The 14682-nt window shown below is 44.0% G+C and overlaps 2 non-coding genes across 2 annotated transcripts; both read left to right on the plus strand.

Annotated features, from left to right (window-relative positions):
- Positions 1-5638: 5638 nt before the first annotated feature.
- On the plus strand, positions 5639-5711 carry trnaq-uug. Its single transcript has one exon. It is a non-coding gene; the product is annotated as a tRNA-Gln (tRNA).
- A 992-nt stretch (positions 5712-6703) lies between these two features.
- Positions 6704-6776, plus strand: trnaq-uug. The gene has a single exon. It is a non-coding gene; the product is annotated as a tRNA-Gln (tRNA).
- The last annotated feature ends 7906 nt before the right edge of the window (positions 6777-14682 follow it).

A 14682-nucleotide genomic window follows, 5' to 3' on the forward strand; every position in this document is an offset into this window, starting at 1 on the left:
TAAGTACTGGTGACCACGTCCCCGAGAACGCATGTCCATGATCCTCCGTACCTTGTAAATAGGTGCGCCCTCGACAAGGACGGGAGGGGGGGGAGACGAACGGGGGCATTGCGAAGAAAAGGCTTAACACAGGAGACATGGAAGACAGGGGGACGCGACGAAGATGTCGCGGAAGAAGCAGTCGCACAGCGACAGGATTGACGACCTGAGAGACACGGAACGGACCAATGAACCGCGGAGTCAACTTGCGAGAAGCTGTCGTAAGGGAAGGTTACGAGTGGAAAGCCACACTCTCTGACCGCGACAATACCTAGGACTCTTAATCCTACGTTTATTGGCGGCTCTCACAGTCTGCGCCCTGTAACGGCAAAGTGCAGACCTGACCCTCCTCCAGGTGCGCTCACAACGTTGGACAAAAGCCTGAGCGGAGGGAATGCTGGACTCGGCGAGCTGGGACGAGAACAGAGGAGGCTGGTACCCAAGACTACTCTGAAACGGAGATAGCCCGGTAGCAGACGAAGGAAGCGAGTTGTGAGCGTATTCTGCCCAGGGGAGCTGTTCTGCCCAAGACGCAGGGTTTCGAAAAGAAAGGCTGCGTAATATGCGACCAATCGTCTGATTGGCCCTTTCTGCTTGACCGTTAGACTGGGGATGAAAACCGGGAGACTGACGGAAGCACCAATCAAACGACAGAACTCCCTCCAAAACTGTGACGTGAATTGCGGACCTCTATCTGAAACGGCGTCTAACGGGAGGCCATGAATTCTGAACACATTCTCAATGATGATTTGTGCCGTCTCCTTAGCGGAAGGAAGCTTAGCGAGGGGAATGAAATGTGCCGCCTTAGAGAACCTATCGACAACTGTAAGAATCACAGTCTTCCCCGCAGACGAAGGCAGACCGGTAATAAAGTCTAAGGCGATGTGAGACCATGGTCGAGAAGGAATGGGAAGCGGTCTGAGACGACCGGCAGGAGGAGAGTTACCTGACTTAGTCTGCGCGCAGTCCGAACAAGCAGCCACGAAACGGCGCGTGTCACGCTCCTGAGTAGGCCACCAAAACCGCTGGCGAATAGAAGCAAGAGTGCCTCGAACGCCGGGGTGGCCAGCTAACTTGGCAGAGTGAGCCCACTGAAGAACAGCCAGACGAGTAGAGACAGGAACGAAAAGAAGGTTACTAGGACAAGCGCGCGGCGATGCAGTGTGAGTGAGTGCTTGCTTAACCTGTCTCTCAATTCCCCAGACAGTCAACCCGACAACACGCCCTTCAGGGAGAATCCCCTCGGGGTCGGTAGAACCCACAGAAGAACTAAAGAGACGGGATAAGGCATCAGGCTTGGTGTTCTTATTACCCGGGCGATAAGAAATCACGAACTCGAAACGAGCGAAAAACAACGCCCAACGAGCTTGACGTGCATTAAGTCGTTTGGCAGAACGGATGTACTCAAGGTTCTTATGGTCAGTCCAAACGACAAAAGGAACGGTCGCCCCCTCCAACCACTGTCGCCATTCGCCTAGGGCTAAGCGGATGGCGAGCAGTTCTGCGGTTACCCACATCATAGTTGCGTTCCGATGGCGACAGGCGATGAGAAAAATAAGCGCAAGGATGGACCTTATCGTCAGAATGGAAGCGCTGGGATAGAATGGCTCCCACGCCCACCTCTGAAGCGTCAACCTCGACAATGAATTGTTTAGTGACGTCAGGAGTAACAAGGATAGGAGCGGATGTAAAACGCTTTTGAGGAGATCAAAAGCTCCCTGGGTGGAACCGGACCACTTAAAGCACGTCTTGACAGAAGTAAGAGCTGTGAGAGGGGCAGCAACTTGACCGAAATTACGAATGAAACGCCGATAGAAATTAGCGAAACCTAGAAAGCGCTGCAACTCGACACGTGACTTAGGAACGGGCCAATCACTGACAGCCTGGACCTTAGCGGGATCCATCAGAATGCCTTCCACGAGCTCGATCTACCCGTCGTTCTATGCGGATGGCGAGTGCAATCAAAGAGTCCACGCTGGAAGGAACCTCCCGGGAGAGAATCTCATCTTTAACCTCAGCGTGGAGTCCCTCCAGAAAACGAGAAAAAACGCCGGCTCGTTCCAGTCACTGGAGGCAGCAAGAGTGCGAAATCATTAACTAATGCCTGAAAATCCGTTATGGATCGATCACCTTCAAACATAGGGAAGCCAGGGCCCTGGAAGCCTCTTTACCAAAAACTGAACGATCAAAAACCCGTATCATCTCCTCTTTAAAGTTCAGATAATTGTTAGAACACTCAGCCCTTGCCTCCCAGATAGCTGTGCCCCACTCCCGAGATCATCCGACCAGTAAGGAGTGAAATGACGTAAGCGATCCGAGCTCTCTCTCTTGAGTATGTGTTGGGTTGGAGAGAGAACACAATCATCACACTGGGTGAGAAAGGAGCGGCACTCAGTGGGCTGCCCAGAGTAACATGGTGGGTTATTAACCCTAGGTTCCGGAGACTCGGAAGACCAGGAAGTAGCTGGTGGCACGAGACGAAGACTCTGAAACTGTCCTGAGAGGTCGGAAACCTGAGCGGCCAGGGTCTCAACGGCATGACGACAGCAGCAGACAATTCCTGCTCGTGTCTGCAAAAAGCATTGCTCCCTGGATCTCGACGGCAGTGTTGGAGAATCCGTCTAGTCGCTGGGTCCATTCTTGGTCGGATCCTTCTGTTATGCTGGTGAATGAGGACCCAAAAGCGACTTAACGGAAACAGAGTCTTTATTCCAGTCTTAAACAAAAGCGATAATCCTGGATATTATCTAGGTAAATGCAAAAACAGGAAAACTGAAATCCACTCGTCAGTAGAGAGGAATGACTGGAGACGCGACCACAGACTGCAGGTCGATCAGGAAGGCACCGGCCGTAGTTGACATTGACACCTGCTCACACGCAGCATCTGAAGAAGGTAAAAACACGACAGGGCGGAACAAGGACACAGAACAGCGGACATCAAGCAAGGATCCGACAAGGACTAAGAACGGAAAACAGAGGGAGAAATAGGGACTCTAATCAGAGGGCAAAATAGGGGACAGGTGTGAAAAGAGTAAATGAAGTAGTTAGGAGAATGAGGAACAGCTGGGAGCAGGACGGAACGACAAGATGTCTATTGTTGAGGGAGAGAGGGAGGGGAGAGAGAGGGATTCAAAGAGGGAAAGAACCTAATAAGACCAGCAGAGGGAAACGAATAGAAGGGAAGCACAGAAAGACAAGACATGATAATCAATGACAAAACATGACAAGCTCAGCTAATTTACATGTTTGCAATTTCCCTAAATAAGGCATTGGTCTTGTTGCTTGCTTGGACATTGTTGTTCAACTTTAATAATCTAAGACTGAAAGGCCTGAGAAATATTGTGTCTGATTCAGCATCGCAAGATTGAGGGACATAGTCTTTTCGTACTTGTAAAATATCACTAGCTTTCCTCATTCGGATAGGTTCACAATATTGATGTCTTTTGTTGCTAAGCAACGTCTGTTTGATGTCATATCGGAGAATATGGAGTAGAAGGTGTTGCCTCGTGGATAAGGCGTCTTACTTTGAAGCAGAAAATTTATGTTTTGAAGCATTTTCGTGGTCGTTTAATGTCATTAAATCAGCAAATTTGAACATGTTTGCAATTTCCTGAAATAAGGCATTGGTTTTGTTGCTTTGAAAAGCTTGGACATTTTTGTTCAACTTTAATAATCTAAGACTGAAAGGCCTGAGAAATATTGTGTCTGAATCTGCATCGCAAGATTGAAGGAAAGAGTATCTTTCTACTTGTTAAAAATCACTCGCTTTCCTCATTCGACAGGTCCACAATTTGATGTCTATTGTTGCATAGCAAAGTCTCTATGATGTCAAATAGGGATGTATCACATAGACTGCGTGGCCTAATGGATAAGGCGTCTGACTTCAAATCAGAAGATTGAGGATTTGAGTTCCTTCGTGGTTGTTTAATTTCATTAGCTCAGCAAATTTGAACATGTTTGCAATTTCCTGAAATAAGGCATTGGTTTTGTTGCTTTGAAAAGCTTGGACATTTTGTTCAACTTTAATAATCTAAGACTGAAAGGCCTGAGAAATATTGTGTCTGAATCTGCATCGCAAGATTGAAGGAAAGAGTATCTTTGTACTTGTTAAAAATCACTCGCTTTCCTCATTCGGACAGGTTCACAATTTGATGTCTATTGTTGCATAGCAAAGTCTCTATGATGTCAAATAGGGATGTATCACATAGACTGCGTGGCCTAATGGATAAGGCGTCTGACTTGAATCAGAAGATTGAGGTTTGAGTCCCTTCGTGTCGTTTAATTTCATTAGCTCAGCTAATTTGAACATGTTTGCAATTTCCTGAAATAAGGCATTGGTCTTGTTGCTCTTGAAAAGCTTGGACATTTTTGTTCAACTTTAATAATCTAAGACTGAAAGGCCTGAGAAATATTGTGTCTGATTCAGCATCGCAAGATTGAGGGACATAGTCTTTTCGTACTTGTAAAATATCACTAGCTTTCCTCATTCGGATAGGTTCACAATTTTGATGTCTTTTGTTGCTAAGCAACGTCTGTTTGATGTCATATCGGAGAATATGGAGTAGAAGGTGTTGCCTCGTGGATAAGGCGTCTTACTTGAAACAGAAAATTGAGGTTTTGAAGCATTTTCGTGGTCGTTTAATGTCATTAAATCAGCTAATATGGACATGTTTGCAATTTCCCGAAATAAGGCATTGGTCTTGTTGCTTTGAAAAGCTTGGACATTGTTGTTCATCTTTAATAATCTAAGACTGCAAGGCCTGAGAAATATTGTGTCTGATTCTGCATCGCAAGATTGAAGGAATAGTATCTTTGTACTTGTTAAAAATCACTAGCTTTCCTCATTCGGACAGGTTCACAATTTGATGTCTATTGTTGCATAGCAAAGTCTCTATGATGTCAAATAGGGATGTATTAGACTGCGTTAATGGATTTGACTTCAGTTCCTTCGTGGTTGTTTAATTTCATTAGCTCAGCAAATTTGAACATGTTTGCAATTTCCTGAAATAAGGCATTGGTCTTGTTGCTTTGAAAAGCTTGGACATTTTGTTCAACTTTAATAATCTAAGACTGAAAGGCCTGAGAATTATTGTGTCTGAATCTGCATCGCAAGATTGAAGGAAAGAGTATCTTTCTACTTGTTAAAAATCACTAGCTTTCCTCATTCGGACAGGTCCACAATTTGATGTCTATTGTTGCATAGCAAAGTCTCTATGATGTCAAATAGGGATGTATCACATAGACTGCGTGGCCTAATGGATAAGGCGTCTGACTTCAAATCAGAAGATTGAGGATTTGAGTTCCTTCGTGGTTGTTTAATTTCATTAGCTCAGCAAATTTGAACATGTTTGCAATTTCCTGAAATAAGGCATTGGTTTTGTTGCTTTGAAAAGCTTGGACATTTTTGTTCAACTTTAATAATCTAAGACTGAAAGGCCTGAGAAATATTGTGTCTGAATCTGCATCGCAAGATTGAAGGAAAGAGTATCTTTCTACTTGTTAAAAATCACTCGCTTTCCTCATTCGGACAGGTCCACAATTTGATGTCTATTGTTGCATAGCAAAGTCTCTATGATGTCAAATAGGGATGTATCACATAGACTGCGTGGCCTAATGGATAAGGCGTCTGACTTTGAATCAGAAGATTGAGGGTTCGAGTCCCTTCGTGGTCGCTTAATTTCATTAGCTCAGCTAATTTGAACATGTCTGCAATTCCTGAAATAAGGCATTGCTCTTGTTGCTTGGACATTTTTGTTCAACTTTAATAATCTAATACTGAAAGGCCTGAGAAATATTGTGTCTGATTCAGCATCGCAAAGATTGAGGGACATAGTCTTTTCGTACTTGTAAAATATCACTAGCTTTCCTCATTCGGATAGGTTCACAATATTGATGTCTTTTGTTGCTAAGCAACGTCTGTTTGATGTCATATCGGAGAATATGGAGTAGAAGGTGTTGCCTCGTGGATAAGGCGTCTTACTTTGAAGCAGAAAATTTATGTTTTGAAGCATTTTCGTGGTCGTTTAATGTCATTAAATCAGCTAATATGGACATGTTAGCAATTTCCTAAATAAGGCATTGGTCTTGTTGCTTTGAAAAGCTTGGACATTGTTGTTCAACTTTAATAATCTAAGACTGCAAGGCCTGAGAATTATTGTGTCTGAATCTGCATCGCAAGATTGAAGGAAAGAGTATCTTTGTACTTGTTAAAAATCACTCGCTTTCCTCATTCGGACAGGTTCACAATTTGATGTCTATTGTTGCATAGCAAAGTCTCTATGATGTCAAATAGGGATGTATCACATAGACTGCGTGGCCTAATGGATAAGGCGTCTGACTTCAAATCAGAAGATTGAGGATTTGAGTTCCTTCGTGGTTGTTTAATTTCATTAGCTCAGCAAATTTGAACATGTTTGCAATTTCCTGAAATAAGGCATTGGTTTTGTTGCTTTGAAAAGCTTGGACATTTTTGTTCAACTTTAATAATCTAAGACTGAAAGGCCTGAGAAATATTGTGTCTGAATCTGCATCGCAAGATTGAAGGAAAGAGTATCTTTCTACTTGTTAAAAATCACTCGCTTTCCTCATTCGGACAGGTCCACAATTTGATGTCTATTGTTGCATAGCAAAGTCTCTATGATGTCAAATAGGGATGTATCACATAGACTGCGTGGCCTAATGGATAAGGCGTCTGACTTTGAATCAGAAGATTGAGGGTTGGAGTCCCTTCGTGGTCGCTTAATTTCATTAGCTCAGCTAATTTGAACATGTCTGCAATTCCTGAAATAAGGCATTGCTCTTGTTGCTTGGACATTTTTGTTCAACTTTAATAATCTAATACTGAAAGGCCTGAGAAATATTGTGTCTGATTCAGCATCGCAAGATTGAGGGACATAGTCTTTTCGTACTTGTAAAATATCACTAGCTTTCCTCATTCGGATAGGTTCACAATATTGATGTCTTTTGTTGCTAAGCAACGTCTGTTTGATGTCATATCGGAGAATATGGAGTAGAAGGTGTTGCCTCGTGGATAAGGCGTCTTACTTTGAAGCAGAAAATTTATGTTTTGAAGCATTTTCGTGGTCGTTTAATGTCATTAAATCAGCTAATATGGACATGTTAGCAATTTCCTGAAATAAGGCATTGGTTTTGTTGCTTTGAAAAGCTTGGACATTTTTGTTCAACTTTAATAATCTAAGACTGAAAGGCCTGAGAAATATTGTGTCTGAATCTGCATCGCAAGATTGAAGGAAAGAGTATCTTTGTACTTGTTAAAAATCACTCGCTTTCCTCATTCGGACAGGTCCACAATTTGATGTCTATTGTTGCATAGCAAAGTCTCTATGATGTCAAATAGGGATGTATCACATAGACTGCGTGGCCTAATGGATAAGGCGTCTGACTTCAAATCAGAAGATTGAGGATTTGAGTTCCTTCGTGGTTGTTTAATTTCATTAGCTCAGCTAATTTGAACATGTCTGCAATTCCTGAAATAAGGCATTGCTCTTGTTGCTTGGACATTTTTGTTCAACTTTAATAATCTAATACTGAAAGGCCTGAGAAATATTGTGTCTGATTCAGCATCGCAAGATTGAGGGACATAGTCTTTTCGTACTTGTAAAATATCACTAGCTTTCCTCATTCGGATAGGTTCACAATATTGATGTCTTTTGTTGCTAAGCAACGTCTGTTTGATGTCATATCGGAGAATATGGAGTAGAAGGTGTTGCCTCGTGGATAAGGCGTCTTACTTTGAAGCAGAAAATTTATGTTTTGAAGCATTTTCGTGGTCGTTTAATGTCATTAAATCAGCTAATATGGACATGTTAGCAATTTCCTGAAATAAGGCATTGGTTTTGTTGCTTTGAAAAGCTTGGACATTTTGTTCAACTTTAATAATCTAAGACTGAAAGGCCTGAGAAATATTGTGTCTGAATCTGCATCGCAAGATTGAAGGAAAGAGTATCTTTGTACTTGTTAAAAATCACTCGCTTTCCTCATTCGGACAGGTTCACAATTTGATGTCTATTGTTGCATAGCAAAGTCTCTATGATGTCAAATAGGGATGTATCACATAGACTGCGTGGCCTAATGGATAAGGCGTCTGACTTCAAATCAGAAGATTGAGGATTTGAGTTCCTTCGTGGTTGTTTAATTTCATTAGCTCAGCAAATTTGAACATGTTTGCAATTTCCTGAAATAAGGCATTGGTTTTGTTGCTTTGAAAAGCTTGGACATTTTTGTTCAACTTTAATAATCTAAGACTGAAAGGCCTGAGAAATATTGTGTCTGAATCTGCATCGCAAGATTGAAGGAAAGAGTATCTTTCTACTTGTTAAAAATCACTCGCTTTCCTCATTCGGACAGGTCCACAATTTGATGTCTATTGTTGCATAGCAAAGTCTCTATGATGTCAAATAGGGATGTATCACATAGATTGCGTGGCCTAATGGATAAGGCGTTCGACTTCGAATCAGAAGATCGAGGGTTTGAGTCCCTTCGTGGTCGTTTAATTTCATAAGCTCAGCTAATTTGAACATGTCTGCAATTCCTGAAATAAGGCATTGCTCTTGTTGCTTGGACATTTTTGTTCAACTTTAATAATCTAATACTGAAAGGCCTGAGAAATATTGTGTCTGATTCAGCATCGCAAGATTGAGGGACATAGTCTTTTCGTACTTGTAAAATATCACTAGCTTTCCTCATTCGGATAGGTTCACAATATTGATGTCTTTTGTTGCTAAGCAACGTCTGTTTGATGTCATATCGGAGAATATGGAGTAGAAGGTGTTGCCTCGTGGATAAGGCGTCTTACTTTGAAGCAGAAAATTTATGTTTTGAAGCATTTTCGTGGTCGTTTAATGTCATTAAATCAGCTAATATGGACATGTTAGCAATTTCCTGAAATAAGGCATTGGTTTTGTTGCTTTGAAAAGCTTGGACATTTTTGTTCAACTTTAATAATCTAAGACTGAAAGGCCTGAGAATTATTGTGTCTGAATCTGCATCGCAAGATTGAAGGAAAGAGTATCTTTGTACTTGTTAAAAATCACTCGCTTTCCTCATTCGGACAGGTTCACAATTTGATGTCTATTGTTGCATAGCAAAGTCTCTATGATGTCAAATAGGGATGTATCACATAGACTGCGTGGCCTAATGGATAAGGCGTCTGACTTCAAATCAGAAGATTGAGGATTTGAGTTCCTTCGTGGTTGTTTAATTTCATTAGCTCAGCAAATTTGAACATGTTTGCAATTTCCTGAAATAAGGCATTGGTTTTGTTGCTTTGAAAAGCTTGGACATTTTTGTTCAACTTTAATAATCTAAGACTGAAAGGCCTGAGAAATATTGTGTCTGAATCTGCATCGCAAGATTGAAGGAAAGAGTATCTTTCTACTTGTTAAAAATCACTCGCTTTCCTCATTCGGACAGGTCCACAATTTGATGTCTATTGTTGCATAGCAAAGTCTCTATGATGTCAAATAGGGATGTATCACATAGACTGCGTGGCCTAATGGATAAGGCGTCTGACTTCAAATCAGAAGATTGAGGGTTCGAGTCCCTTCGTGGTCATTTAATTTCATAAGCTCAGCTAATTTGAACATGTCTGCAATTCCTGAAATAAGGCATTGCTCTTGTTGCTTGGACATTTTTGTTCAACTTTAATAATCTAATACTGAAAGGCCTGAGAAATATTGTGTCTGATTCAGCATCGCAAGATTGAGGGACATAGTCTTTTCGTACTTGTAAAATATCACTAGCTTTCCTCATTCGGATAGGTTCACAATATTGATGTCTTTTGTTGCTAAGCAACGTCTGTTTGATGTCATATCGGAGAATATGGAGTAGAAGGTGTTGCCTCGTGGATAAGGCGTCTTACTTTGAAGCAGAAAATTTATGTTTTGAAGCATTTTCGTGGTCGTTTAATGTCATTAAATCAGCTAATATGGACATGTTAGCAATTTCCCTAAATAAGGCATTGGTCTTGTTGCTTTGAAAAGCTTGGACATTTTTGTTCAACTTTAATAATCTAAGACTGAAAGGCCTGAGAAATATTGTGTCTGAATCTGCATCGCAAGATTGAAGGAAAGAGTATCTTTCTACTTGTTAAAAATCACTCGCTTTCCTCATTCGGCTGTTCCTATTCCCCTAATCATCATTTAGTCTTCCCACACCTGTTTGATCCTTTCCCCTGATTAGAGTCCCTATTTATTCCTTTGTGATCCGTTCCTGTTAATCGGTTCCTTGTATTGTATTCACCATGCTGTGATTGCGTTTGCCCTGTCCTGTCGTGTTTTTGCCGTGATTGAAGTATCACCCTGTCCTTTCGTGTTTTGTGCCTTCATCAGATGCTCGTTGAGCAGGTGTCTCACAATTTGCCTGTCTATTGTTGCCTGCAGTCTGTATGCTTGTCCAGTTGTTTCCCTCTACAAGTCTAGAGGATTTCTGTTATTCCGTTTTGGACTTTAATAAATTTCTGTTTCTGTTAAGTCGCGTTTGAAATAAGGTCCTCTTTCACATTTTTGCATGACAGAAGGAACCGACCAAGGAATGGACCCAGCGAGGGACTTCAGACGCTCGTTACACTGCCGTCGAGATCCAAGGAGCCATGCTCGGCAGACACGAGCAGGAATTGTCCGCTGCTCGCCATGCCGTGGAGAACCTGGCCGCTCAGGTTTCCGACCTCTCTGGACAGTTCCAGAGACGTCTCGTGCCACCTGTTACTTCCTGGCCTGCCGAGCCTCCAGAACCTAGGGTTAATAACCCACCTTGCTACTCCGGGCAGCCCACTGAGTGCCGCTCCTTTCTCACGCAGTGTGAAATTATGTTTTCTCTCAACCCAACACATACTCTAGAGATGTCTCGGGTTGCTTACGTCATTTCTCCTTACTGGTCAAATCGAGAATGGGGCACAGCTATCTGGGAGGCAAGGGCTGATTGCTCTAACAAATTCCAGAACTTTAAAGAGGAGATGATTGGGTTTTTGACCGTTCAGTTTTTGGTGGGGAGGCTTCTAGGGCCCTGGCTTCCTTATGCCAAGGTGAACGGTCCATAACGGATTATTCCATTGAGTTTCGCACTCTTGCTGCCTCTAGTGAGTGGAACGAGCCGGCGCTTCAAAGTCTCTATGATGTCAAATAGGGTTCACATAGACTGCGCTCGTTTTCTGGAGGGACTCCACGCAGTGGTTAAGGATGAGATTCTCTCCCGGGAGGTTCCTTCAGATGTGGACTCTTTGATTGCTCTCGCCATCCGCATAGAACGACGGGTAGATCTTCGTCACCGGGCTCGTGGAAGAGAGCTCGCATCAACGGTGTTTCCCTGCTCCGACATCGCAACCATCTCCCTCCTCTGGCTTTGAGACTGAGCCCATGCAGCTGGGAGGGATTCGCATCTCGAATAAGGAGAGGGAACGGAGGATCACCAACCGCCTGTGCCTCTATTGCGGAGTTGCTGGACATTTTGTTAATTCATGTCCAGTAAGAGGCCAGAGTCCATCAGTAAGCGGAGGGCTACTGGTGAGCGCTACTACTCAGTCCTCTTCATCTAGATCTTGTACTACTATGTCGGTCCATCTCGCTGGACCGGTTCGGGTGCTACATGCAGTGCCTTGATTGACTCTGGGGCTGAGGGTTGTTTCATGGACGAAGCATGGGTAGCATTGCTCTCGGAAACATAACATTCCTTTCAGACCGTTAGACAAGCCTACGCCCATGTTTGCCTTAGATGGTAGTCATCTTCCCAGTATCAAATTTGAGACACTACCTTTAACTCTCACAGTATCTGGTAACCACAGTGAGACTATTTCTTTTTTGATTTTCCGTTCACCGTTTACACCTGTTGTTTTGGGTCATCCCTGGCTAGTATGTCATAATCCTTCTATTAATTGGTCTAGTAATTCTATCCTATCCTGGAACGTTTCTTGTCATGTGAAGTGTTTAATGTCTGCCATCCCTCCCGTTTCTTCTCTCCCTACTTCTCAGGAGGAACCTGGCGATTTGACAGGAGTGCCGGAGGAATATCATGATCTGCGCACGGTCTTCAGTCGGTCCCGAGCCAACTCCCTTCCTCCTCACCGGTCGTATGATTGTAGTATTGATCTCCTTCCAGGGACCACGCCTCCTCGAGGTAGACTATACTCTCTGTCGGCTCCCGAACGTAAGGCTCTCGAGGATTATTTGTCTGTGTCTCTTGACGCGGTACCATAGTGCCTTCTTCTTCTCCGGCCGGGGCGGGGTTCTTTTTGTTAAGAAGAAGGACGGTACTCTGCGCCCCTGCGTGGATGCATCATCGAGGGCTGAATGACATAACGGTTAAGAATCGTTATCCGCTTTTATGTCATCAGCCTTCGAGATTCTGCAGGGAGCCAGGTGCTTTACTAAGTTGGACCTTACTTTAACGCTTACCATCTCGTGCGCATCAGAGAGGGGGATTTCAGTGGAAAGCGGCGTTTAACACTCCGTTAGGGCATTTTGAGTACCGGGTTCTGCCGTTCGGTCTCGCCAATGCGCCAGCTGTTTTTCAGGCATTAGTTAATGATGTTCTGAGAGACATGCTGAACATTTTTGTTTTGTCTATCTTGACGATATCCTGATTTTTCTCCGTCACTCGAGATTCATGTTCAGCACGTTCGACGTGTTCTACAGCGCCTTTTAGAGAATTGTCTCTACGTAAAGGCTGAGAAGTGCTCTTTTCATGTCTCCTCCGTTACTTTTCTCGGTTCCGTTATTTCCGCTGAAGGCATTCAGATGGATTCCGCTAAGGTCCAAGCTGTCAGTGATTGGCCCGTTCCAAGGTCACGTGTCGAGTTGCAGCGCTTTTTAGGTTTCGCTAATTTCTATCGGCGTTTCATTCGTAATTTCGGTCAAGTTGCTGCCCTCTCACAGCTCTTACTTCTGTCAAGACGTGTTTTAAGTGGTCGGTTCCGCCCAGGGAGTTTTGATCTTCTGAAAAAGAACGTTTTACGTCCGCTCCTATCCTCGTTACTCCTGACGTCACTAGACAATTTATTGTCGAGGTTGACGCTTCAGAGGTAGGCGTGGGAGCCATTCTATCCCAGCGCTTCCAGTCTGACGATAAGGTTCATTTGCGCTTATTTTTCTCATCGCCTGTCGCCATCTGAGCGCAACTATGATGTGGGTAACCGTGAACTGCTCGCCATCCGCTTCCTGAGCCCTAGGCGAATGGCGACAGTGGTTGGAGGGGCGACCGTTCCTTTTGTCGTTTGGACAGACCATAAGAACCTTGAGTACATCCGTTCTGCCAAACGACTTAATGCCCGTCAAGCTCGTTGGGCGTTGTTTTTCGCTCGTTTAGTTTGTGATTTCTTACCGTCCGGGTAGCAAGAACACCAAGCCTGATGCCTTATCCCGTCTGTTTAGTTCTTCTGTGGCTTCTACTGATCTCGAGGGGATTCTTCCTTATGGGCGTGTTGTCGGGTTGACAGTCTGGGGAATTGAAAGACAGGTTAAGCAAGCACTCACGCACACTGCGTTCCTCATTCGGACAGGTTACTTGTCCTAGTAACCTCCTTTTCGTTCCTGTTTCCACTCGTCTGGCTGTTCTTCAGTGGGCTCACTCTGCCAAGTTAGCTGGTCATCCCGGTGTTCGAGGCACTCTATGCGTCTATTCGCCAGCGCTTTTGGTGGCCGACTCAGGAGCGTGACACGCGCCGTTTCGTGGCTGCGTGTTCAGACTGCGCGCAGAAGAAGTCTGGTAATTTTTTTCTGCTTCTGCTCCTGGTCTTGCTGGGTCTCAGTCTGTTCCCTGCCATCGCATCTCTCCTGTTCTTGTCCCTGCCCTTGCTGTGTCTCAGTCTGTCCCTAGTTCTCATTTTTTTTTTTAGAGTAGTACCCTAGTTTCCCTTTTTATCGTTTTTCAATTTACGGTCCTGAGGAGAGGAGTTGGGTTCTTTCTCGGGACGTGCTGGACCGTTTGATCTATGATTTCTCCGTTGCCGCCAGTGTTCCTCCTCGAGAGCGCCAGGAGGTTCGGTGAAGTGGGGGGGTACTGTCATGTTTGTCATTTATTATCATGTCTTGTCCCTGTGCTCCCCATGCTATTCGTTTCCCTCTGCTGGTCTTATTTGGTTCTTTCCCTCCTTCTATCTCTCTCCCCCTCCCTCTCTCACTCTCTCGCTCTCTCTTCTCTCTATCGTTCCGTTCCTGCTCCCAGCTGTTCCTATTCCCCTAATCATCATTTAGTCTTCCCACACCTGTTCCCGATCCTTTCCCTGATTAGAGTCCCTATTTATTCCTTTGTGATCCGTTTGTCCCGTCGGTTCCTTGTATTGTATTCACCATGCTGTGATATGCGTTTCGCCCTGTCCTGTCGTGTTTTTGCCTAAATTGTGTATCACCCTGTCCTGTCGTGTTTTGTGCCTTCATCAGATGCTGCGTGTGAGCAGGTGTCTGTTCAACCTTAATAATCTAAGACTGCAAGGACCTGCAGTCTGTGGCCGCTTCTCCAGTTCTGCCTCGCAAGTTGAGGATTTCTGTTATTCCGTTTTGGACTTTAATAAACTCTGTTTAAAAATCACGTTTTCCTCTTTCACCTGCATGACATTGATGTCTATTGTTGCATAGCAAAGTCTCTATGATGTCAAATAGGGATGTATCACATAGACTGCATGGCCTAATGGAT

The sequence above is a fragment of the Oncorhynchus gorbuscha genome, unplaced genomic scaffold, assembly GCF_021184085.1.
Source record: "Oncorhynchus gorbuscha isolate QuinsamMale2020 ecotype Even-year unplaced genomic scaffold, OgorEven_v1.0 Un_scaffold_4509, whole genome shotgun sequence".
Lineage (NCBI taxonomy): Eukaryota > Metazoa > Chordata > Actinopteri > Salmoniformes > Salmonidae > Oncorhynchus > Oncorhynchus gorbuscha.